The sequence below is a fragment of the Eschrichtius robustus genome, chromosome 8, assembly GCF_028021215.1.
Source record: "Eschrichtius robustus isolate mEscRob2 chromosome 8, mEscRob2.pri, whole genome shotgun sequence".
NCBI lineage: Eukaryota > Metazoa > Chordata > Mammalia > Artiodactyla > Eschrichtiidae > Eschrichtius > Eschrichtius robustus.
The window spans coordinates 79,205,730-79,231,179 of record NC_090831.1 but is presented as its reverse complement, the minus strand read 5'-3'; positions in this window follow the sequence as shown (position 1 = coordinate 79,231,179).

Genomic DNA, 25,450 nt, shown 5'->3' with positions numbered 1-25,450 from the left:
ATGAAAAATAAAATATGTGCATGCGTGCATCCAGCAATTAAAAATCTGATCAGTTCTGGGAAGGAAATAAGCAGGAGGCTGAAAAGGAGAGTAAAATGGGAGCTTGCATTGGGAAGAGTGGTGAGGAGGGCCTCTGAAGGGGGACACTGCGGTGAAGACGGAGATGAGGTCTCTGAGAGAAGCAGGAGTAAAGGGTGTTCCAAGCAAGGGACTATGAGCGGCAAGTCTGTGAGGCAGGAGAGCTCTGATGCTTCTGGAAGTGAAAGAAAGCCTTAAGGGAGGAAGAGAGGCACAGCTTTGAGTTGTAGAGGTGGGCAGGGGCTCAAACAGCAGAGCCCTGTTACGAGAGGTTTTTTTCAATGTTCCTTCTTGAAACTCTATTTCTTCGCATCTATAAAATAACAGTACTGTGGTGCTTCCCCAAGCACTCTTTGTTAGCTCATCTACACACACACACACACACACACACACACACACACACACAAACTGAGTGTTTGCTGTGGCTGGATTCTTGACCATTTTCTCTTTCTCGCTCCTCTCTTCCTCTGAGCCACTCTTGTGGCATAATAGCTCTATGGTAGTGACTTTCAATTCTGCCTTCTCTCCAAACTCCAGTATTTAATTAATTGATTAATTAATTAATTCAGGAAACACAACATCTACTGTGTGCCAAGTATTCTGTTAACTTCTGGGAATATAAAAAATTTAATAAAGTCCCTGCTTTGCTCTTTTTGACCTCCACTTGCAGATCAGATATTAAGGGCGTCTGCAGGCATACAAAGTGGAGAGGAGGATGTCATCCATCACAGGGTTTTAATGAGATAATGTCTGAGTTGGGTCCCCAAGGAAGATGAGAAGATTTCCATTGAGAAGAAAGCGCTGTAGACAAAACACCAAGACAAAGAACCAGCACACACAAGGCATAGAAGAGGAACTGGTCTATAATTGACCTGGAGTAGCTCTTTGCATCCCCTTTTCTGGGCTCCAAACCTGTTAGATGGATGCGTCAAGGTCTCAAGAGAAACCATGAAATACTATTCCCATGACGGTAAGCACTGTGTTTACGAAGAAGAGATTCAGACATCTGGAAAGCAATGCCCATGCATGAAAAGGATGTGGGTTTGAACCTGGGGGAGTACCAAGAAGATGATGCAATGATTCTATGATAGTTTATCGGGAGAGATAAAGCACAAAAGAGCAAAACTGATAAACTGAAGTCACAAATTAGACAAACTGAAGTCACAAACTGCTCTTCGTAGTTATTAGCACTTTCCTAGAACCCCCCAGTCTAGATATAAGACCTTCAACATGAATGGGAGTGAAATATGGGGAAAGTCTACTAGTGGGAGTGTTTAACAGGTGACTAGACGCTTGGAAAATGCACCTGTGGGGAAATATTAACAAAACTGGGATTGTACAGCTTGGGGAAGGTGGAAGAGTGATTATATGGCCACAATATATAAAAGGCTTTACTGTGGGGAAAAAAGTGGTTGATATTCTTTATAATTTATTTTCCCTGGGAACAGAAGGAAAATGGTGTTCTTGTAACCAAAAAGTTTTGAATGGATATAAGAGGTTTCCAGACAAAGAGGTCTTTTTAAAATATGGCCAATGCTTGTATCTCTGACATAATTTATGAATGGATTTGCCTAAAGCATGTTGAAATAGACCAGATGACCCCCTCTCAGAGTAGAGTTTTTATTCCTGGGCTGAAGAGGTCACATTGTCTATGAACAATCCAGAACTGGCCATGTCAGTGCATGGTAGACACCTCAGATTCTTTAGAAATGTTTTTATCTAAATCCTGTTTACTCTGTATCCGTGCACACTCTCTCCCTTAATACGAATAGTTCATATTTTCATTTGCTGTCTTTGTATCATCACAGGCTTTTTTCCGGTAGTTCCTAAGAAAAGCTCTGTTTATTTATGCCTTGATTGCTAAACCTTGTTGCCATGAGACAGAATTCTTGTGCAAAATGCATTCTATAAACTCATACAATAAATGAAATTCAAACATTACCTCACCTTTCTGATGGAGGTGTGAGGAGGTCCAAAGACAGAGAAGATAGAGGGCGAGAAATGAACTATGTGCCCCTGGAGTCATTAACAGTCCATTGCAGAATGGAAGATGGAACAAACCTATCCTTAGAACAAGGGAAGCTTTGCAGCTTAAATCTGAAGCCCTGTCAGAAGCAGTCCAAACAATAAGTATCTGCAGACCATGAGGGGTCCTTTGTACATCTTTCACTTCATATAACCACAGCCCCCTTTCATTCTCTCCCTCCTCTTTCATGTCCCTGGGGGATGCCCTCTAACAGCTTGTATATTGGTGGGCTGCTTGCCTCACTCAACCAGAGGGCAGCCCTGACGGTGATCTGCACCACATGCTTGGTGAGTCTGAACTGGGACTCTTGCCTGAGGGTTGCTGGAGTGCCAAGCACTGCAGGAAACACCAGATTCTCAGCACCATCCTGTAGGATCCACTAAATAGACCTGCCACCTCTATTATCAATCAAGCTACAGAGCTATCCAATGCTCTGTCACTCTTTGCAGGAAATCTTTGGTGCCTCAGAAGCTTCCTTGTCACCAGCCTGAATAAAGCTACTACTTTGGATCTAACCTATTTTTCAAAACTCCTCCCAGCTCTCCAACTTCGATGTCAAACGATGTTAACACGGCTGGCTTGGAAAGTCCCTGTAGAATTTGTAAGAAATTAATGTTAGCTTCCTCTCAACAGAAAGCTAGGGCTTTGCAAAACACACCATATGCTTGTCACTTTGCCAATGAATCAAGGTGTTTTTGCAGCCTTCTGAGTCTAAATAATTAATGGTCTAAAGATTACCCCAAGTTTCAGAGAGTAAGGATAGGGCCTTTGCAGTGTCCAAAGTTACCCAACCTCAGCCCAGTCCAATATTTCATGTGATAAATGGTCAGGCTGCATGACCACCCCCCAATCCACACCCCACTCATCACCATTGTTCATTCCCTTTTTCTTTTCCCTTCCTCTTCTTTCTGCTATAATTAGATTCTCTGGGTTGCTTCAAGTAAGTGCTGCCTCTTCCCAACCCTCAAAAAATATACTTCTACCCAGGTTTCTCCAGCTTCCCTTAATGGATAAGAGTGTGTGTGTAATCGTTTATCCATTAACATTAGCACTGTTCTTATCAAGCGATTAATTTCCTTTCAATACACTCTCACCAACCAATTAATCCAAACAGAGAAATCAAGCTAAATAAATCAATAGCCCCACTAATTTTGATGATTGTAGGGATTACAGGTTTTGCTAACATTTTTTAAAGTAGTAGATACTGAGGGTTTTTTTCTCTATAAAATAAAAAAACACCTTGATGATCATTTTGAATATTTCCTCTTAATCAGCAGAGCCCTTTTTCAATTCTACGATCCTATGGGAAAAAATGAACTTACATCACTTAGAGCTTATTTTTCATGCATCTCATCTCTCATCTTACCTTGTCAAAATGAAGTGCTGTTCAGCCTTCCCCTGAATGGGCCATTGTGATATTGTAATTGAATAAACAGAAAGGTCTCGTGCATTGTAGAAGATGATAATAAGAAGAGTTCATCGTAATGGAGTATTTCCTGTATGCCAGATATTGTGCTAAGAGCTTTACAATCATTATTTCATTTGATTCTCCAAAAACTTCATTTCTGGATGAGGTAACTAGGGCTTGAAAAAGTTTCAAAACTTTTGTCCCAAATCATACAATCAGTCAGTGGAAGAGCTAGATTTTGAACGGGGATGCTCTCTAGTACCTCAGATGCTCCTTAGATTTATTCCCCACGGAAGGCTGAACCCAAACACAGCCCTTCCAGGACAAAAGGCCATAGATAGCAGGGTAATAAAACTCTTAATACTAACAGTAACAGACTTGATACAGACTTAGCCTTCAGACTAGGACTCAGCTGATGCTGTTTTCCAAAGGACGTATTTGTTAATTTACTTCAAGTAATTAGCAAGATGCCTAATGTTTACTGACAAAGGCTTTAATTTATAATCGATTCCTATAAAAATGGAAAATACCCTTACTAGAAGTCCAGGTTATTTTATTCATTAAATCATCTTTATCATTACTTATATATGTTTCATGTAGTTCATACTCCTATCTCTCTTAATTGTGTGAATCTTCAGAAATATTAACTGTTAATAATGAAAGTTGACATGGTAGAATAACTGAGTTCATGGCCTATATTTTGAAATAATAATGAAAAGAGCAATGTATTGCCCATAGCAAGAGTCAGTGTTCCAGGAATTCAGCAACCTTTCAGATACATTTTAGTATTAGTTCAGCATATCTGTGAATTGAACCCACAAGTCATGCTTAACATCTTAAGAATGAAATCAAAACTACAATGAGGTATCACCTCACACAGGTCAGAATGGCCATCATCAAAAAGTCTACAAATACAGAAAGTAGGCATAGAGGGAACTTACCTCAACATAATAAGGGCCATATATGACAAACCCACAGCCAACATCGTCCTCAATGGTGAAAACCTGAAACCATTTCCACTAAGATCAGGAACAAGACAAGGTTGCCCACTCTCACCACTATTATTCAACATAGTTTTGGAAGTTTTAGCCACAGCAATCAGAGAAGAAAAAGAAATAAAAGGAATCCAAATCAGAAAAGAAGAAGTAAAGCTGTCACTGTTTGCAGATGACATGATACTATACATAGAGAATCCTAAAGATGCTACCAGAAAACTACTAGAGCTAATCAATGAATTTGGTAAAGTAGCAGGATACAAAATTAATGTAAAGAAATTCTTGCATTCTTATACACTAATGATGAAAAATCTGAAAGTTAAATTAAGAAAACACTCCCATTTACCATTGCAACAAAAAGAATAAAATACCTAGGAATAAACCTACCTAAGGAGACAAAAGACCTGTATGCAGAAAATTATAAGACACTGATGAAAGAAATTAAAGATGATATAAATAGATAGAGAGATATACCATGTTCTTGGATTGGAAGAATCAACATTGTGAAAATGACTATACTACCCAAAGCAATCTACAGATTCAGTGCAATCCCTATCAAACTACCACTGGCATTTTTCACAGAACTAGAACAAAAAATTTCACAATTTGTGGGGAAACACAAAAGACCCCGAATGGCCAAAGCAATCTTGAGAAAGAACAATGGAGCTGGAGGAATCAGGCTCCCTGACTTCGGACTATACTACAAAGCTACAGTAATCAAGACAGTATGGGACTGGCACACAAACAGAAATATAGATCAGTGGAACAGCATAGAAAGCCCAGAGATAAACCCACACACATATGGCCATAAAGGAGGCAAGAATATACAATGGAGAAAAGACAGCCTCTTCAATAAGTGGTGTTGGGAAAACTGGACAGCTACATGTAAAAGAATGAAATTAGAACACTCCCCAACACCATACACAAAAATAAACTCAAAATGGATTAAAGACCTAAATGTAAGGCCAGACACTATCAAACTCTTAGAGGAAAACATAGGGAGAACACTCTATGACATAAATCACAGCAAGATCCTTTTTGACCCACCTCCTAGAGAAATGGAAATAAAAACAAAAATAAACAAATGGGACCTAATGAAACTTCAAAGCTTTTGCACAGCAAAGGAAAACATAAACAAGACGAAAAGACAACCCTCAGAATGGGAGAAAATATCTGCAAATGAAGCAACTGATAAAGGATTAATCTCCAAAATTTACAAGCAGCTCATGTAGCTCAATATCAAAAAAAACAAACCACCCAATCCAGAAATGGGCAGAAGACCTAAATAGACATTTCTCCAAAGAAGATATACAGATTGCCAACAGACACATGAAAGAATGCTCAACATCATTAACCATTAGAGAAATGCAAATCAAAACTACAATGAGGTATCACCTCACACTGGTCAGAATGGCCATCATCAAAAAATCTACAAACAATAAATGCTGGAGAGGGTGTGGAGAAAAGGGAACCCTCTTGCACTCTTGGTGGGAATGTAAATTGATACAGCCACTCTGGAGAACAGTATGGAGGTTCCTTAAAAAACTAAAAATAGAACTACCATACGACCCAGCAATCCCACTACTAGGCATATACCCTGAGAAAACCATAATTCAAAAAGAGTCATGTACCACAATGTTCATTGCAGCTCTATTTACAATAGCCAGGACATGGAAGCAACCTAAGTGTCCATCAACAGATGAATGGATAAAGAAGATGTGGCACATATATACAATGGACTATTACTCATCCATAAAAAGAAACTAAATTGAGTTATTTGTAGTGAGGTGGATGGACCTAGAGTCTGTCATACCAAGTGAAGTAAGTCAGAAAGAGAAAAACAAATACCATACGCTAACACATACACATGGAATCTAAAAAAAAAAAAATGGTCATGAAGAATCTAGGGGCAAGACGGAAATAAAGATGCAGACCTACTAGAGAATGGACTTGAGGACACGGGGAGGGGGAAGGGTAAGCTGGGACAAAGTGAGAGAGTGGCATGGACATATATACACTACCAAATGTAAAACCGATAGCTAGTGGGAAGCAGCTGCATAGCACAGGGAGATCAGCTTGGTGCTTTGTGACCACCTAGAGGGGTGGGATAGGGAGGGTGGGAGGGAGGGAGATGCAAGAGAGAAGAGATATGGGGATATATGTATATGTATAGCTGATTCACTTTGTTATAAAGCAGAAACTAACACACCATTTAAAGCAATTATACTCCAATAAAGATGTTAAAAAAAAAAAAGTCTACAAATAACAAATGCTGGAGAGGGTGTGGAGAAAAGGGAACCATCCTACACTGCTGGTGAGAACGTAAATTGGTGCAGCTACTATGTAGAACAGTATGGTGGTTCCTTAAAAAACTAAAAATAGAGTTACAATATGATTCAGCAATCCCACTCCTGGGTATATAACCAGAAAAGATGAAGACTCTAATTAGAAAAGATACATGCACCCCAAGATTCATAGCACCACTATTTACAATAGCTAAGACATGGAAGCAACCTAAATGTCCATCGACAGATGAATGGATAAAGAAGATGTGGTACATATATACAATGGAATATTACTCTGCCATAAAAAAGAATGAAATAATGCCATTTGAAGCAACATGGATGGAACTAGAGATTATCATACTAAGTGAAGAAGGTGAGACTAAGACAAATATCATATAATATCACTTATTTGTGGAATCTAAAAAAATGATACAAATGAACTTACTATATGCAGAATGGTCTTGGGCAAAATAAAGACAGTCATCCCAGCTTCAGAAGTGTTGCCAGCCTTGGCCAAGTAAGGCTGCAACCAGTGGGTAAGTAGAGTGGCCACTAGAATGGGCACAGGACTGAGTAATCAGGAGTCTAGGATTCTGGGTCCAGTGCCCTTAACCTGCTGAGTGATGTTGATGTGCAGTCAGTTGGCATCTCTGAGTCCACATTTATTCATCTGTAAAGCCTAAGTGTCAGAATAGATGACCTCTAGGATCCATCATAAGTCTAGGCTTATAGGGTTCTGGTGACAGCTACAAAAATCACTGCATTGGGGCTTCCCTGGTGGCGCAGTGGTTGAGAATCTGCCTGCTAATGCAGGGGACACGGGTTCGAGCCCTGGTCTGGGAGGATCCCGCGTGCCGCGGAGCAACTAGGCCCGTGAGCCACAGCTACTGAGCCTGCGCGTCTGGAGCCTGTGCTCCGCAACAAGAGAGGCCGCGACAGTGAGAGGCCCGCACACCGTGATGAAGAGTGGCCCCCACTTGCCACAACTAGAGAAAGCCCTCGCACAGAAACGAAGACCCAACACAGCCAAAAATAAATATAAAAATAAATAAATAAATAAAAAAGATTACCAAAAAAAAAAAAAAATCACTGCATTGTTAGTGAAAAAATTTTGGTTCTCCACTTAAAATATGAGCAGAAAAATTATGAAAAATTTATAAATGTAAAGCTGTCAAGGTTGAGTTCAAATTCCCATTATTTCCCAGTAATGGGAAAATACACGTTTCATTACTGACCTACTCTTGTATTGAGTAGGACTACTAATCCCCAGAGGAATAAGGTGTATAGAATATTTACGGGGGGAAAAATGCCCTTTGACAATACTTGAGAGAACTTTTCTCTTGTAGTTCCATTTTATTTTGAAGGACAATGGCACACATATTCAGACATTCTACAGGACAAATGATTGTGTTTCTTGAACAAATAGTGGCATTTACAAGAGGAAAGGGGTTGACATAGATTAAGAGAAACCTGAGACATACCAAATGCAATGTATAGATCCAAACTGTAAGGGAACATTTTTAAGACAATCAAGCTTTATACTGTTATTCATTCTTGCTTATTCTGTTAGGTATCCTAGTGGCCTTGTAGTTTTTTCTAAGTACTGTACTCACTTATTGGATTAGGGAGTCATACTAAAATACTTATGAGTGATTTGACTGTGTCCCTTGTTCATGGTCTTGCATTACCATCTTATATATTTGTTTTTCTGGGTAGCAGCTCTGTTAGTGTTAGTGTGAATATGGTCATTCATAGATTATCTGAACGTGGATTATTCACTTTGTGGATGGTCTGGGACAAAGTTTTAATCCAAAATGGCTTTTTCTTTCATTCACCAAGCAAGTGTGACCAAGTAATACAAGTATATTTTTAAATTAGCCTAAGAAAAATATCACTGACTGCAACTCAAAGATCAAACTTTAGAACCCCCGCAGTTTTGTGTCATCTCCCCACTGCTTCTCTCAAATTTCACATCATTGTTTAGGTTCCTCAGAACACAGAGCATGTATGTGTGAGTACCAAGGACAGGGGGTGAGAGGGAGGGAGGGAGGGAGGGAGGGAGGAAGGAATGCCAATACAAAGACACATCATAGAAGCAACTGGGAACTTGATACTCCAGGACCAAATAACCAGCCACAGAATTTCAGATGGTATTTCAGAACCCTCCATTCGAGGGAAAGACAGGAAAAGAATTTATGCTTCGGCTCCCACCCCCGTTGGTCAGAGATTGTCCTACGGGGCACTAACTGCCCTGCACTTGTAGGTCACACCTGGATAGGCACTGAGCAGTTCCATGTCTACTCCCTTGATATAGATGTGCTGGGTAGGAGGAGAGGCAGGGACTGTCAAGATGCACCTGAATGAAGCCAGCTGAAGCCCATGCGGGTGAGTCTGAGAGGCTCCGAAGTAATGTGTAAGGCAGTCTGATGTGCATAAATATTGAGAATTGACTATTATATGGCAAACTATGATCTTTTGGAGTTGTCAATGCAGAAAAGTGGATAATTAAGGCCTAAGAAAATAAAGGACACCTTTCACCTAAGAGCCCTATATTTGGAGTTAAAGAAAAGTTTTGGAAGCATGAATTATCTAATTTCCTCAGCTCCCAGTTTCACCTTAGGTGTATAGTATCATTAGTACATAATACCATTTTTTTTTTTTTAAAGTGGATTTTTTTTTTTTTAATTAATTTTATTTTTGGCTCTGTTGGGTCTTCGTTTCTGTGCGAGAGCTTTCTCTAGTTGCGGCGAGCAGGGGCCACTCTTCATCGCGGTGCGCGGGCCTCTCACTATCGCGGCCTCTCTTGTTGCGGAGCACGGGCTCCAGACGCGCAGGCTCAGTAATTGTGGCTCACGGGCCCAGTTGCTCCGCGGCATGTGGGATCTTCCCAGACCAGGGCTCGAACCCGTGTCCCCTGCATTGGCAGGCAGATTCTCAACCACTGCGCCACCAGGGAAGCCCCATAATATCATTTTAATTACTATATTATTAAAAGTAGAGAAAGTGGATTCTAAGGGCATAATAAAAATTGGGAAGTGATTCATTATTATCATTGTTTCAAAGTGAAAGGGTAGATATTATCCAGTTAAATTTCTGGAAGTAGTATTCTAAAATTCACGTTCATTATGAAACTATCTTCTTGTTAAAAAAAACTTCCGTTGTTTTCATAATTTATGACTATTAACTAGAAAAGTATTAATATTATTGGGCTGGCCAGAAAGTTCGTTCGGGTTTTTTTTGTAACATCCATAGAATATTATAAAACATTTAAAATACTATGAATTATATTTGCTGTATTTTATGAAGTTCAATGATTGGGAAAAGTATATAATTTAACTGAGTCAATAGTGATATATCTTCTTGGTCATCACACATCAAGTTGATATAAAGATTAAAAATATTTTTTTCCACTCCTATGGGGTCTATAATCTGGTTAGAGAGACAAACACATATATAAAGCTGAAAATAAATGTTTTCACTGAATCACCTTGAATCTTTCCAAGAGAGAATGAAGTTTGGGAGGCACTTGGGAGGGTAGTAGCAGTACTGATGGTGGTGATGGCTTCATGAAAAAAATTGGTCTTGGAGGATTACGATTTTGATCAGAGAGAATTGAGCCCTCTGTTGAAATCAAATAAGTATTATACAGATACTTGGATAAAAAGCAAGATTATTTCTCCTTGGAATCCTACTTGTAATTCTGCTTAGTCACTTTTATGTTACTAAATTATCTATATACTAATGGCATATTGTTGAAGCTTCCCCTCGGAATACAAAACAGTCCTCAGCACGTCTGTGAGATGATTTTCTTCCTTACAAGTTCATTCTCAAACTAGGAGCGCTTCATATTATCTTTAAAGAAATTCCAACTCATTCACTGAGAGCAGGTTCCATGCTGCTGGGGTTAATGACAAGGGAGCATGCTCATGGGATTCCATCATAAGTGGATCGTCTGGATCTTGAGAGCCTAGTCTCTAGAACAAGTTTTCTTTAAGATGGGTTTGTAATTCAACCACCTGTGTGTTTAAAATGCAAATAATTGGGCTTCAACTCAGATCCACTGAATCAGACCTTTTTCCACTGAAACCACGAAAATAGACGTATTTTTTTCAATTTTCCCAGATTATTTTTGTGTATGCAGAAGGTTGCAAACCTTTACTCCACAAAGGAGTTGATCTGAAGGTGTAGAGAGGCAGCTGTTTTACATTATCTAATCTGGCTCTTCTGCTGATGTGATTTTCCCCAAATTTCCTTGGAAAGTTAACTGCAAAGGATACTTGGCTCCTCTCAGGGAGTGAGGTTGCCAAGGGAGCCAGGAATCAGGACTGGCTCTAAGAACTTTGGGGACCAAGGAAGGAGCCTCCTGACGCATGGCTGGATTTGTATTTAACTTCGCTTTTTCCCTCTTCGTTCCATATTAGTGATTTAAGAGCTGAAAGAGGAAAAATTATGGCTAGTGACTCCAGACAGGGAAATGTATTTAAATGATTGTAAAACCAACAACTCCAAACCCATGTTCTTGTTCTCCTTTTCACCCCTGTGAACTTCTGTGTGGGATATGAAAATTTCTAGTGTTCCTAGCTGTCATCCTGGGGATCTCCCTTCACTGTCATCCTGGTAATTATCTTTGCTTCTCCTTTTTCTTGGATTGTGTGTCTTCCTCTTTCTTGGTTTACTCCCTCTATGTGGTGGAGCACATCATCCAGTAACTTCCTCAGAAAGGGTGTATGTGATGTAAACTCTTTGAGAGGAAAAGAATAACTTGTTCAAGACCGATATCCTACAAATTGACCTCCCAGCAAGTGTTGACTTCCTTCAAAGCTCAGTTTAAACAAAGTGTGCCTGGTGCTTCTGGCAATCAATTCCAACCATCAACAACATTTGGATCCCAGTTCCCCAATCATTCCAGAAGGGCTGGTGCTTCACTAACCATGAATGTTGATGATATAAGGTCCACCACTACTTGCCTCTTCATACAGCTGCAACCTCAGGGCTTGGATCCCAGCACCCTGATCACTCTAGGGGAGGGGCTGGTGATATCTCCAATAATGTCTTGGCAGAAGAAGGCTGGAGATAAGTTTCTGCCAAGTACCATTACCATTGTATCTGTGCCTCTGATTACACATAGAACGTACTGATGCTTCTCTAAGTATGCAGTTTAAAAACTCCAAAGCCCAAGTATCTGAGTACTTTCTCCAGAGTCTGACATCTAGCTCTGTCAGACTGTGCTCTTCCCAGAGTGTGGTGAGCAGTGGGAGAACATCACACCAGCTACTGATGCTTTCACCATGAACTTCCCCAGTGAACATTGCTCCAGCAGCATTGGTGTATATGCTGTCTAGACATGTGCCATTGTTTGCACAGTATCTTGAACATGTGAAAAAGTCTCTGTTCTCCTGCTCCTGTCCCATCCTCACTATCCCCACCACCCACACCACTCCTACCATCTAACTGATAGTTTGGCTGGGTATAAAATTCTGGGTTGAAACAATTTTCCCTTTATAATAAGTAAACAAATTAATCCATTGTTTATTCAATTCTACTGTTCAAGAGTTCAATTCCACTCTAATTTCCAGTCTTTTGTATCTGAACTGTTTGTTTTCATTTTTTTTTTTTAATTTTATTTCTTTATTTATTTATGGCTGTGTTGGGTCTTCGTTTCTGTGCGAGGGCTTTCTCTAGTTGCGGCAAATGGGGGCTACTCTTCATCGCGGTGCGCGGGCCTCTCACTATCGCGGCCTCTCTTGTTGCGGAGCACAGGCTCCAGACGCGCAGGCTCAGTAGTTGTGGCTCGTGGGCCTAGTTGCTCCGCGGCATGTGGGATCTTCCCAGACCAGGGCTCGAACCCGGGTCCCCTGCATTGGCAGGCAGATTCTCAACCACTGCGCCACCAGGGAAGCCCCCTGTTTTCATTTTTGTTTATGTGACCTGTTTGGATTTTGTTTGGTTGTTTTTTTCCTCTCGCTCTTTCTTTTTGGAAACTTAGAATCTTCTCTCTGAGCCATTATTCTGAAATTTTACACTTATATACCTTGGCATGGGTATTTTTTAATTTATTAAAAATAGATTAGTTGGGCTTCCCTGGTGGTGCAGTGGTTGGGAGTCCGCCTGCCAGTGCAGGGGACACGGGTTTGAGCCCTGGTCTGGGAGGATCCCACATGCCGCGGAGCAACTGGGCCCGTGAGCCACAACTACTGAGCCTGCGTGTCTGGAGCCTGTGCTCCACAACGGGAGAGGCCGTGACAGTGAGAGGCCCGTGCACAGCGATGAAGAGTGGCCCCCGCTCGCCACAACTGGAGAAAGCCCTCGCACAGAAACAAAGACCCAACACAGCCATAAATAAATAAATAAATAAATTTATTAAAAAAAATAGATTAGTTGTTAGGTCCTTTCTACTTAGAAATTCATGTACTTTGGGTCTGGAAATTTTCCCTTGAATTATTTATTTGATGACATCCTCTATTTTATCCAGGTCTTCCTTTTATTCAAATGTTGGATCTCCTGGACTAATCCTCACTTTTTTTCTCCTCTATTTTCCATTTTTTTGTCCTGTCCTCAACTTTCTCAGGATTTCCTCAATTTTGTCTTCACATTCTTCTTGTGAATTTTTCATGTCTGCCATTACAATGTTTTTTTACAATTTTAATTTCCAAGAGCTCCTTTTTGTCTTCTATGTTCCTTTTATATAGATACCAGTTCATTGTTTTATGAAGTATCTTCTTGGTTCTCTGGGTATATTAATGAGTTATTTTGTTGTTGTTGCTTTTTTTTCTTCTCCCTGCATTATAGTCACTATTCTCTTTATTTTGATTTCTGTCTTTCATATTAGAAGTTATCCTCACATGTCTATTGATCCTTAGCAGAACAATCATGTTTAAGGTGGAGCCGTAATGACCTAGTTGGAAGCTTTACATGGAGAGGTTAACTCTTTACATGGATAGCTTATAATTGGTTTATCATGTAAAAGAGGTTGTGATTAAAAAAAAGAAGAAATAACCTCCTCCAAAAATGTGCTCATAAAAATAATTCTACATTCATGTTTAGGGTTCACAGATTAAGAACTCCTTAGTTATTTAAGTAAAAATGCTCACTGCTGTTTTTACACCTTAGAGCTAATTAATGAACAAATACTTTTCTAGCCTTTTCTTGAATACCTTGACTAAGGTAAGCCCAGTATAAGCCAAGTCAATCTATTTTTATCTTGGAACAGCTCTATTATCAAAAAGATATATATTCTTTGAGCCAAAATATGTCTCTCTGTTACTTCTATTCTTTTGTCTAATTTATTCTTATTGTATACATTAAAATCCAAAGGACTTTTTTTCTACTTAACATAATTGATATTAAGCATACATCAGTAATTTAACCTTTGTGAGCTAGCACTATAAAACCAATACCTCTTTTCCTTGAAAATAACTGGAAAAAAAATAGAAAATAATGCATCCTCCATCGAGTCTTTCAAGGACAATCTTGGATTACTAGGTGCTTAGACTTGTATTCTGTTGAGATGTAAAGATCCAACTGAAGTATTTAGAGAGCATAGATTCATTTATATTGGGAAGCATTAACTGCTGGGAGTGGGTGGCAAATCAAAACTAGATTTGGTTAAGCTGGGAGCCGGAGAAGAGCCTCCATCAGCTACACTTTGGGAGTTTTGAGACAGAGAGACTTATCCAGACAGGTCAGACCTTTTAATTTCAATTCTCCAGTGACACCAGGATGCTCCTTAGCTTTTAACATTTTACAACAGCATAATACATGGCTTTATTCCCCATCTACCTTACAGTAACAGGGTTAAAGAGAGAAAGCCTGTTCTTTCACAGCCACTCCACACAAATCCTGGAGTACAGACGTTATGCAACAGGGTGTCCAAGGAGCTTAGTAAATCTTTCACAGACAACAAAAGCCATTTGTTCCTCCTACATACAGCCAAAGAGGAGCTAATGACAAACAGCCACCAATACAAAGGGGTGTGTTGCTTTGGCAGAGGCAGAAAATTCCCAACTTTCAAAAAACCATTCTTAAGCTACCATCTTGTTCCCTTAAAAGCCAGTTCTTCCACACATTACCCTCAGAGTGGAATCAAGACTCCTTTAAGCTTTCTATCTCACATTTCCTCCCTTAGCGTTAATATCACAAAGGTGGATGAACTTCCAGTCTCTAACCTGGCTCCACCCCAGCGCCTAGCTCTACCCCAGCGCCTAGCTCTCTTGCCTTTGAGTGAGGACCAGCCAAGAATGAGCTCAGCTGGAGAGACTGTGCAGGGAGGTTGGGAGCCAGGAAGCCAGGGGCAGAACAAACTCTCCCTCCCGAGGTGATGGGCTCCACAGCTGTCCCAGGCCTCAGAGCCCTGCAGTGCCAGTCAGGAGGCTGGCTCTGCCCCGTCTCCTCCTCTACACTCCTGGCAAGGGGTCTTTTTGTTGTTATTCCTCCTCCTTCTCTCCTGATTCCAGGCCCAGTGTTTGCTTGTCTTGCAGACAAAGATAAACTCCAGGCATTCAGAGGGTTACTCTAAATATCAGAATAGAGCACTGCCTAGGGAAAGGAATAATTTGTCTCAGGAATTGCTTTCCTGTTTGCTTTTTCCTTCTTAGCTCATTCTGACTAAGCAACGCAGTGCACATGGATTCAAAGAATCTCAGATTTGAAAAGTATCATGAAATGCATCGACCCTTGGACCCCATATTCACACCATTCTATATCTATTTTCCCTCCCTTGACATCAAATTTACTGTTTCCCTAAGAAGTGCCCATATTTGCAGACAGTGCTATTAGAATCCTCTTCTTCTACTGAATTCACTGAAGACATTTGAAAAGAAAAAAAGTCAAATTTGTGCTTGTGTATGCTGTGGACAGGAACTTTCTCCATTTCTGGTGTTTCTGTTCAAATCAAGAAATCATACAGCTTGGGAAGTCTTCCTTCAACTTATGGTATATTAAAAAAAAATTAGGAAGACATTGGGATTTACCCCTTTAGAGGATCAGGACTGAAAACAAAATGCTGAAGGACACTGTTGAGTTTTAGAGTTGTGCTCATTTTGGGAGAGTCCAGCAGAGACAGTGGAAGACAAAAAGGTTACTTACTGCCTTCTGGAGAGGTCATTTGATCTAGCAAATACCATATTCCACTCCAGCTCAGTAATGAGCCTTGTGTGTTCAGTGGCTTATTAAATGCAAAACATGTACAGTCTTTACTGAATAATAAATAGAAGCAAAAAACCCCTGAATATGACTAGGGAGAGAGAGGAGAGACAGTGAACATGGGACACAAGCTAAAGACAAAACATGGTGCAAAGCCAGAGGTGTCTGTTGGCTATCCAAACCTGGGGCTCCACATAAAGGTGACCTCAAGACAAGTTGAGCAAAAGGGCTCAGAGGGGCACACTGGGGGTGTACTTGGAAGTCAAACCACACTTGCAAGATAAGGATGAACATGATTTGTTATTGGCTGCAAATAATTGGATCTCTCCTACACTGAGAATGAATGTAGAATTGGGACAGTCTCTGCTGCCCAGGCGTTCAGCATGCCAATTAGAAAACCAGGGGCAGGGACAGCATCCGAAGATGCCGCGTAGCTTTATGAATGTTCCCCTGTCTCTGGACAGACACTTTTGGGCCTTGGTGAGGACATAATGGATGGTGACTGAGCTTCATGCCCTCCTCAGCACAGGAGGTGATGCCCACAAAGCCAAGGACCAGAAGCGCATGGGGGCTGGGGAACGGACATTTTCCTTCTGTTCTTAAACCATTCAGCGAACAGCTGGGTACCGAGAAAATAAGCAGGTGATTTCAGATTTACGAAGCTGCATCCTGACCCCCTAGGAAGAGCCTTTGCAGACAGAAGGTGGGAGGCTGACAGAGATAGGTAGATGTGGGCATCTGAACCCAAAGCACTAGCTCTGATTACATATGGACCCTTGAGCCAGCTGCTAGAAAGGGCTGCCATGGTGCCAGTAAACTGTCCCTCTCTCAGCAGGAGAAGCCAGGTAAGGACCACCATTTGTTGAAGATTTCTGTTGAATAAGTAAATTCTTGAATTGAGAATGTAATTTAAAATTTCTGCTGGCAGTGTTTCCACTGGTGGTAGGGTCTCCAAATCATCCCCCACCATTCCCTTCCTGTATCAGTGAGAACAAAGTTGGGAAGAACAAAAGATAGGAGATGTGCAAAAATTGTCACACTGAGAAAGCCACATCATATTAATTTTATAACAATTCCAGTATTTGCAAAGGAGTGTGGAACATTAAACTAGCTAAGTGGCATAAGTGTTACTGTTCACAGATATTTCCTGCTCCTCCCTGATTGTATTTTCTTACCCATTGATATTAAACTTGGGCAAATGACGTGCTTTCCAAAATAAAATGAAAGCAGAAATGATGTGTGTTATGTGTCACTCCATGCAAAAGCTTAAGGGTCAGTTTAAGATCTGCCTCTTTTCTCTCTGAAAGGAGATTGTTCCAAACAGAGGCTGCTCCTTCACTGTGCGTCCCTGGAATGGAGCTGATGTGGAGCACAGATGGATCTGATCTGGAATGGACATGCAGCCTGAATGAGAATTAAACTTTTGATATTATAAGCCACTGAAATTTGAGGATCTTTTGTTCTAGCAGCATAACCTGGCCTATACTAATTAATACAAAGTACCCTTAAAGGATTAACATCAACTTTGTTCTTGATATGTAATATGTGTATATTAATTTAAAAGGTTGATAAGAACTACAGCAAAATAATAGTGATTATTTCCTGGGTTGGAGATTATGATCTTTTTCTACTTTATGCTTTTCTGTAATTCCTAAATGTTCTACAGTTAACAAATATTGCATTTATTATTAAGAAAAACATAAATATTATGTTCTTTAAAAGGCAAGGTATCAATTCATGCCTAGATGGAAAGTTCTATTGTGAGTCTCACCACTCACCCTAAAGTATGGGAATTTGGGTGACAAGCGTAGCATCTTTAAAAGTATCCCTAAGATCTGCATCATTAACCCCAGCCGACCTCCTGTACCCTTTCATCCTTGCTTCCCCTCAGCCCATAGTCCTCAGCACATATTCCTCCAAGCTGGGACTGACTACAGTGTCCTGAAGTCCCCATCTGCAGTGTGGTGGTACACAAAGCTAACAATCACTTTGCACAGAAGAACCTCCATCCTTCTTGGGAGCTCTGCGGACATGTCCTTTTCCTGTTTCTCATTTATGACCATAGAATCAAGGAACTTTTTTTCTAAGCCCTATTCCTTCACTATCAAATGCAAAAAAAAATGTCTAACTGTGAGTATGGGTATAGAGATTCCTGCAGATTTATCAGGAAATTAATAGTGTATCCCTGAATTAAAACACCTTTGTACCCCCCTACTTGAAAAGCCCAAGAATGAGGCCATGACCTTCTAATTGTGGTGGGTATTCTGATTCACCCTGATTCCATTTTTAAATCCCTAAAAATTATGCCAGTTATGTTATTAAATTCCTTCATGACTTAAGCAGGATAAGAAACACTATGTGCTATAACAAACAATCCAAAAACCTTGGTAACTTATCACTATCACCGTAACCTTGGTAACTTCCTAACTTATATTACAGGCTGATGTGGGTCAAGAGGCTCTTCTGGGTGGCTTTTCTTAAAGCAATGACCCAAAAACCAGATTTCTTTTATCTTGAGATACTATCTTTTTCAACAATGGCACTATGGTTACCATAAGAGGGGAAAAGATTAAGTGGTCATACAGGGACTTTTATGCAATACCTAGAAGTGATATACATCATTTCAGCCCACATTCTGTTGTTTAGAAAACAATTAGATGCACCAACCAAACTGAAAAGGAAACTGGGAAATGGAATCTTCTCTGTGCTCAAGAAAAAATAAATAAGATTGGTAAGCATACAGCAGGTTCCTGACTCAGTTTTATGTTCTAGTCATCAAATATCCATTTTATTCTTTCTCCAACACACAGAACTCACTCACTTCTCCCAAGAGGGGCAATTCAAAGTTCTATCCACTTGTGGAGTCCAAAGCACGAGTCTTAGATCTTTGGGAGAAGTGCAGACTTCTCCATCACGTCCAAATGAGACTCCTTTTGATCTGACAACCTGTGAACTAAAACAAAGCTGCCGCCGCACTACCCCACCACATATACCCCAACAATGGGAAATACATCAAGGATAGCCTCAATAAACCATCCCATTTGGAAGAGGAAGAAGGGAAGTCCCATGTCAGTCACTGAACAGTAAGAATTCTGAAGTCCCACTGAGCAAATGCTCTGAAGGACCCCCAACCCTGGAGTGGGGACAGTCCCTCACTAGGCTGGGTTCTGCTCTCTGGAAGGAACTCCTCTGCCTATTGTTCTCCAGGGCCTCTGGCTCTGCCCACGGAGGTTCCTCTTGGTTCATTATTCTCCTTGGCTTTGTCCAAGGGTGGCCTCATAGGAATTAAACAACATTTGAAGCTGTCTCCTTCCCGCTTCAGGTATCAATATCCTTGCTACCCACCTATATCCCCACTGTAAACTTCCCATGAAGAAATCAGTTTTTGGAACTACCAGGTTTCAATCCAGAAAACGGAAACTGCTCTTGACATTCTGATCAGGAAGAAGTTTAACACAGGGAATTAGAGGACATGCAGCTATTGGAAGGTCATGAGAGCATAGCTCAGGAAGGCCACTTTCAAGAAATCCAGAAATACAGGGTGGGAAGCCACTACCACCAGTCACAGCTTCTGCAGCACAAACTTAGTTGATTCTCGGAAAGACCTGCAATGCAGTTGGAAGTCACTGTCAATTACCTCAGCTGCCTGTAGCACAGAGGTGGATTATTCTTAGGAAGATGTTCTAACTTAAGCCACCAGCAAAATCCTACATCAGCTGTCTGCTCATGCTTGTTCAAGGATAATAGCTTCTCCTTTCCTTCTGCCTTCCAAATCTCCAGAGAGTGCCCCCTTTCAGGGAACCTTACAGAGACTCTCCTGACAATGGAGTCTGGGAAATGTAGTTTCCATGTTTTATCACTCTGCAGTTCAGAAAAGACTTCTTAGAAGTGTGGTAATGATATTAAAGATCAAAAATAATATTTTGTGCACCGAAGTTCACAGAAATTATTAAAAGTCATGGCCATTTTGACCATTATCCTTTTCCTGCCTCATGTTAGCCCGCTCTGTATCTTCTTTGTATCAATATGTTGACAGTGAATGTGAGCACAAAACAAATCATTCAATATCATCAAAAAAATAAAGATTCCTTCAGGGTCTAAATTTTTGTATCTGTGAACCAGGAATCTCAAATAAATCTGACCATTGATAAACATTATTGCCAAGTGGGAAAACTATACGATGGGGAGTGAGCCCAGTGAGGTCCAGCCAGCAGTCTGCTACTAGCATCCTACCTGAAAGAAAGTTATGTGCCTTTTCTAGATTTTGTTCTCATCTGAAATAAAGGGATTAGACTAGATATGTGGTTTCCAGACTTTCATATCACTTTGGAGCCCTTCTTCAAATGAAATCTTATGAGGAGTTCCAATAACTGAAATAGATAATGAAGGAGCTACTTGTTTGCAGTAGGATAGAGACCTGGAGCCCAGTATTTCCTGTGGCAGCTCCTGATAATCCCTTGGGCTCCAGGGAGCACAGTCTTAATACTCCTAGATAAGACTACCTGTAAAATATCCTATCTACTTCTAAAGTAACATGATGCAATCATTTTCCAATCCTTGATTGTTGGAGGTAATGCCAAATGTTTACTTAAAAATATATATTCAGGGGGCTTCCCTGGTGGCGCAGTGGTTAAGAATCTGCCTGCCAATGCAGGGGACACAGGTTCGAGCCCTGGTCTGGGAAGATCCCACATGCCGCGGAGCAACTAAGTCCGTGAGCCACAACTACTGAGCCTGCGCGTCTGGAGCCTGTGCTCCGCAACGGGAGAGGCCGCGATGGTGAGAGGCCCGCGCACCGCGATGAAGAGTGGCCCCCGCTTGCCGCAACTGGAGAAAGCCCTCGCACAGAAACGAAGACCCAGCACAGCCAAAAATAAATATAAATAAATTAATTAATTAAAACAAAACAAAACAAAATATATATATATATATATTCAGCAAGCTCTAAGACTAATTTGTATATGTAGGGCATACTCAATATAAAAAGGGTGGTTTTATTATAGGCTCCCACCTGTTGAAGTGAGCAGGTTCAATATTTTGAAAGCATTCTGTTTGTGACCCAAAACTCAGATTCCAAATGCTGTATGACTTAGAGATTTAATGTGCCATTATTCAAACGATATTCTGATAGCTGGAATAAGGCCACAGAAGAATGCCCATAAGCACTGTAAAAGAAAAATGAACAGGTGCTGCTTAGGGGACATCAATTAGACGTAACCAGAACCTGCTAACGTTGTCATAAACCAAGATTATTTCCAAGGGGGTGGGAGAAAGAATTCCATAGCATTCACCAGAACTTCTCAGCTATATTAAGTGGAAGACTGGCTATGGTTAGGGTCCACTTGGAGTAATTTAAATACAGTAAATTCAAGACAGAATAGGGAATAGAAATGTATGATCACTAGAGCTTTTTTGACAGTTCTTTTTGCCCATTTTCCAATTGAGATTCCATGTCTTTTTTTTCACTATACAGCAGCCTTATTTATTGGAGCCACTGAAAAGGCCAGATCATGAAATCTGCCACAGAGAGCTAAAGTAGAAGTAGCCCATTGCAGTAACATCAGGGAACCCAGAAATGTCTATAGTTTTATTATCCTCTTAGTCTGTTTGGGATGCTGTAACAAAAATACTGTGAGCTAGATGGCTTATAAACAACAGAAATTTACCTCTCAGAGTTATGGAGGCTGGGAAGTCCAAGATCAAAGTGCCAGAAGATTTGGTGTCTTGAGACCCTGCTTCCTGCTTCCTAGATAGTCATCTTTTCACTGTGGTCTCACATGGCAGAAGTGACAAGGGAGTTCTCTGTGGTCTCTTTTGTAAGGGCACTAATTGCACTCATGAGGGCTCTACCCTCATGACCTAAGCACTTTCCAAAATCTACAGCTTCAAATACCAACATATTAGGGATTAGTTTCAACATAGGAATCTGGGTGTGGGGGACACAAACATTCAATCTATAGCAGCCATGTCCTGAGGACCATGAGTTTCTACTGGCTGTGACATGCCCCCCTGAATCTTTGGAGCCTGGGATAACCCTGCACTTGGCCCTCAAGCTCTCTCATTTCTTTCTGAGGTCACCATGTGGTCACAGATCTGCAAAACACTAGAAGCAGTGTGGCTCTTCTGTTTAACCATGATTCTAAATGTGCCTCTAGATCCTCTACTTCCTCAAAGATCAGCTCAAACCCCACATCTTGTTTGATTCTGTCCCTGACCACCAAAACCATGGTGCCTTCTCCTCTGACCTTACTGCCTCTGTGACTTAGGAGTTGTTAAGGGCTGCTAGTGTTAACTCGCTCTAGGTATGGATCCTCTCCTCTCAGGGGAAGAAAATGAAAAGCTCACAGACTTTAATGTCATAGCATATCAGGATTTGAATCTAGGTTATGCCCTTTTCTAGCTGATGACTCTCATGTCACCATGAACCTCGGTTTTCTCATATGTAAAAGGGAGATGATGATACCAATACCTCCTAAGAAGCATTAGCATAATGCTTAGCATGTAGTAGCTGCTCAATAAATACAAGTTACCTTCTTCTCCTTCCCCCTTTCCCTGACAAATTCCATGTATTTGTATCCAGGGCACTTTTTATCCCGTAAACAGTTGTTAATTCTTTGTTGTTGATAAATGATTCTGATAATAGTATATCTGAAGCAGAGCTGAGGAAGGCTTGTGGTAACAGAAGATAAATATACAACTCCATCTTTTTCATCCTCCTTTGAGATCTTTACAGTGGAAGATCCCATGGGCTCCCTCTGGTAGGATTCCTGATTGAACAATCATAGAAAATGTTGTAGAAGTCATGTATTTTTCAAGACCTCTATCTGAGTCAGCCTACACTTAAGGGGAATTGGTAACCTGATCATTATCAGTGAATATAAGTGTAGACAAACCGCAAGTGAGTGCAGGATTTTTATTTTTGGTTACCTACAATACTACCTCAAATTTCCAAATCTCTGTTCTTTCTCTATTATGTTGGTGAAATATAGCAGTGAGTTTTTTTCAACACCTTGATAAACTAAGAGCATGGCTCAGAATTACAATCACCTCTGGGAAAAAAACTACCAATCCAGGACACCAGTGCCCCATGAATGTCTAGAGATGTCTCTGAACAAAGCTGTTCAATTATCAAAAAAGGCTGGTAAAAGTAATTTTTGCCCACAGGCTTCCTCTGATAGTATTCCTGATTGAACAATCATAGAAACCACATATTTTTAAGAGCTCTCAGACTCGGTCTACCCTTAACTCCTGGGATTCTTAGTATTCATGTTTAATTTAGTTTTACACAGAGCTGGTTGTTTTGTTGGTTTGGGGTTGTTCCAGAAGAGCTATTAACACATGTAGACATTGGTGTCCATTGGAACACAATTTGAGAGAAGTTGATCTTGCCCAAACCCCTCATTTTAGAGGTGGAGTCATTGAGACCCAGAGATGTAGTCTATCTAGTGAGAGAAAATCTGAGTTCCAGATCTTCAGCGTTCCTCCCCATTTCCTGCAGTCTTCTTGCGGCAAGATGTGGATCTCGCCAGAATCTCCTCCTTTCCCTTGCAACTTTTATGTTGTATTATTCTCTTTGTGCATGGGCAGCATGCACACACCACAAATCAGAAGAACATACTCTTGTGGCTCTCTCATCCTTAAGAGGACAGTAATGTATGCATTAATTCCACAGAACTAGAAACAGACAATAACATGTGAGGGGTGTTGTCAAGGCAGTATGATCAGAGGACAGCATGCCTGATTCCACTCAGGAGCTGGGTTGTGATCGTTCACTCCTTCCTCATTCATTTATCCCACAAATGTGTCCGGAATGCCTGCTGTGCCAGAAACTGTGCTAGGCACTGTGGATACAAGGTTCAGTAAGACACAATCCCTGCCTTCAAACTGCTTACATTCTAGTGTGAGAAACAGGCCTGCAACAGATGAATGTAATGAAGTTATGCAGCTGCTGTGAGAGACGCTGATTTCTACATGAGCCACAGAAAATCAGGGAAAAGTGTTTCAGGCAATGACATTTTGAGCACCTCCAAGGAGTCACATATTGACTATTTCCCACAGTGTTGGAGATCTTGCCTTAAGATCTGGAAGCGTCTCAAGTTTCAATTGTTCAAATTAATCAGATCAGCAGCACAGATCATACAAAACAGGGGCTAAGGAAATGCCAGCTCTCTGCTTTCGCATGCACAATGTATCATACGAATAACCATCTCCTCGTCCCACCCCACACCCCGGACGGCACCCCACCCCCAACAGCAGCTTGCCTTGCTAGTGGTGTTTTCTCAAAGCAAATGCTAACATTGGTTTATATCCCTCGAGCACACACCAGCTGGATAGTAGGAGGAAGCCAGTTCAGCATTAAAAATTGACCGCAGATAATTTAGAGGGCAGACAAGCCACAGGCAGATAGATAAAAGAGTGGAGTCCATCGTTATTTACAACCTGTGAGGAACTGTCCCCAACCACCCTGCAGCGCCATCTCCTGTCTCTGACGAGGTTGTAGTCTTGTTACAGGTCTTAATAGACCCTTTTTATGAATATATCAGTAGGAGCATAAACAAGGTCACGTGAAATTTACAGGACGTTAATGAGACTTATGTAAATTTAGACCTATGTAAATTTTAACTGGAACGCAGTTATTAGATCATTTTCAAGTGAATAAAACCTGAAATTTGCTTTTCACTTTGCATATCATCTCACCAGCCAACTGCCCACTGTGAGGACTCTCCAAAGCCCATAAAGGAACAGACCTACAAAGGATGTTTCACGGAATAGCTGAATCAAATTAAAGTGCCCTTTACTTTTGCTGTAGAAGCTCTGACAAATAAAATGGAAGATGCTGCTGCCAGTTTCATCGCCTAAAACAAATCTTTGTTGGGGAGAAAAAGAGGAGAAAGAAACTTAAATGTCAGTGGCCAACACTGTCATTCCCTACCACTCAGTAAATAAACATAACGTCTATTGGTTGTCATGGAAACATTCCTCCTGATTCCGAGCATCAAAGCTTAACAATAAAGACACCCTGATATTTGCAACTGGGCGCAAACAACTCTTTTGGCATTTCTCACAAGCTCACCAGCACAAGAGCCATTTTCCCTGTGTGTTTTCTTTCTTAGGCGTGAATGCATTTGCTTTGGAAAAAGAGACATGTATCTTAGAAACCTATCAAAAGTATCTGAATACAGCTACCTTGCCAATCTCAGTTTCCCCTCCCCGCCTTTTAACATTTGCCTGAGAAGAATTTAAATGGCATATTTAGTCACTACATATTGTGCTTCCTGTACTCAATGCTGCATAAAAGGGATTGATTTAAATCATTTACAGTAACCGTGTGGGGGAGGAGGGTCCAGTTTTCAGCACCAAGTGTTCCTGGATCCATAATAAACAACCACAAATACAGACAACAAATGTGTGTGCTTGTATTTGTCTCTTCTTGGGTAAAGAATCATTCTTTAGTAAAGACTCATTGCATACTTGCAGCATTCAACAAGAAAGCAGCTTAGATATGTGAGCAGAGATC